Source organism: Dipodomys merriami, unplaced genomic scaffold (assembly GCF_024711535.1).
Source record: "Dipodomys merriami isolate MVZ:Mamm:240054 unplaced genomic scaffold, mDipMer1.0.p SCAF_288, whole genome shotgun sequence".
Classification (NCBI taxonomy): Eukaryota; Metazoa; Chordata; class Mammalia; order Rodentia; family Heteromyidae; genus Dipodomys; species Dipodomys merriami.
The window spans coordinates 429,740-432,023 of record NW_027204359.1 but is presented as its reverse complement, the minus strand read 5'-3'; the positions used below and the strand labels follow the sequence as shown (position 1 = coordinate 432,023).

The following is a 2,284-nucleotide window of genomic DNA, read 5'->3' as shown; positions in this document are numbered from 1 at the left end:
GACATTTGTGCCAGCAAGACCTCATTTGGGAAATTTTAAGCTGCAGAAGTTTAGAAGTAGCTCTAAGCAAGGCTTACTTTGAATCCATTAGCTCAACAAAGCTAAATCAGTTAATAAACAAGTACTTGAAAATCCATCACCTTTGCACCTATCTATAAAGGCTTCAAAGTATGATCAAATTTCAAATGAAAAAGACTTAAAGTAGTCATTTACAAAAACTTGCAAATGTGAGCAATCAAACAAACAACATAAGTTTTTTCCACATACACAGAATTTTACAGAAATAAGATGAATAGCAATTTTGGGAACAATAAGGTTTCCTTGTTACAAATAGGCAACCAAGGATATATGCCTGTCTTAAGATTGCATCATTAATTACTTAAGTTTATAGGATACTACATGCTTCAGCAGCACGTCTAACCGAATTACAATACAGAGATTTATATGGCTCTTGCACAAGGATGATATGAAAATTTGTGAAGTATTCCATATTTTTCATTATTCAGATGCAAGAAATGAAAAACAGTTATTCAAAAGTTGATTACAAATATACAAGAGTAATAATATGTGTAATTCATAGAAATAAAAGTTAATTTGACATCAGTGTATTCAATCTTCACCGTTTTAGAAAGGCCTTTACATAGCATAACCTTTATAAAACTTTTGAAATAAGATAACATTGTCATTTTATCCCAAAGAAATAAAATTCTATAAGGACCTAGGAATTAAAAGAATCTTAAAATGTTTCTATATGGAATGCAATCTGAAAGAACACATGTATTAATGAACGTATGGATTATAAAACAATGTCAAATTCAAAGTATTATATATAGGAGCGAATGAAATATATTATGGACATTATACAAACAGAATACTAAATATTTTAAAATATACTTTTTCAGACAAGCACCAGAAATATCTTTAGTTTCTGTACTACTCATTTCAACAGATAAGTTAAAATTATTTCTGATTTAAAAAATCACAAACTCTATAGAAATCATTATAGATGTATACAAACAACTTGAATATATTTTGACATCAATGTCAGGCAATTCACTTGGAAGAATACCATGGAATACATGAATTTTTAAAGTAAGGTATTGCTGTTGCTTTGTATTGTGAAAATATTTTCTATGGACACATAGGATGGACTGGCAATTTTGAAATTTAAGAAACTTAACTGATCCATTAGGACTTAGGAGAACAATTTGTACAGCTTTCCACAACTTCAAAGAGGTAGTGATACATACTTATCCTTTTGGCAATATCAAATGCAGTTTCTTCCAAGTTGTGCTTCAGACCTGGCTTGATATAATGGTTCAACAGAAGGAGATCCAGCGTATCTTTGCTATATCTATTCCCAGCAGCAAGATGCAGGGGGTCAAGAGGCCTTTAACTTGGCCATTGGTATCTGCATCATGATGAAATAAAGAAGCCACTCTGTTATTATTCCATGTATAAGTACTGTGCAGGGATGTCCAGCCATTCGCAGTTATTACATGAATATCTGCCTTGAGCCACCAACTCATGGACAATATCTAAGTGTCCACTGTAGGCGTCTCGATGAAGAGGGGTATACTCATCGTCATCCCTAGTAATCACATGAGTGGCCTTTTTGGAAAATAGTCTCTGCACTGTAGTAAGGCGATTATTTTCAGCAGAACAAAGAAGAAATTTGCTTGGATACTATTTCATTTTTTTCTTGCAATTGATACCATTTCTCACTTTTTCATCTTGTTCCTCAACTTCATCAGAATTGCCTAACCAGAGACTTTGAGTGCCAATGAGAATGAGCTCTCCATGTATTTCCCCAATAGTTCACATTGGATGAAATGGTCAGAAAAATCTGGTGAATTTTCTGCATCTGTTTTTTTCACTATTATTTATTTTCTCTTTTTTCATTTTTACTATTCTAAATTATTCGAACTGGAGAGGAGGGAATTGGTAGAGAGCAGAGGAAAGATTTTCCTCCGTATTTAAAGGTACAGACTGAAAATGAGGACCAGTGTTTTCTTCTTGTGCAGCTTATTCTAAGAATGAGAAAACAGGAAATAATGTATTCTATGTAAATGAATTGGGATATGGCAGAGCAGAAAGTGAAATGATGCAACCAAAAATATAAAAGCAAAATAAATTAGGATAATTGTGGAGCAATCATATTACCTATGAGAACCATGAAAGGGAGAGAGGGAGAGACAGATGTGCAATGATCTAGCTAGCCACAAAATCCATCCCTCTCATCAAATTATAGAGCAAATAAATTCATTTTTTAAAAGAGATGGAA

At 32.8% G+C, this 2,284-nt stretch overlaps 1 pseudogene; it reads left to right on the top strand.

Moving 5' to 3' along the window:
* Positions 1 to 399: 399 nt before the first annotated feature.
* LOC138838690 (U6 spliceosomal RNA) lies at positions 400 to 496 on the top strand (annotated as a pseudogene).
* The last annotated feature ends 1,788 nt before the right edge of the window (positions 497 to 2,284 follow it).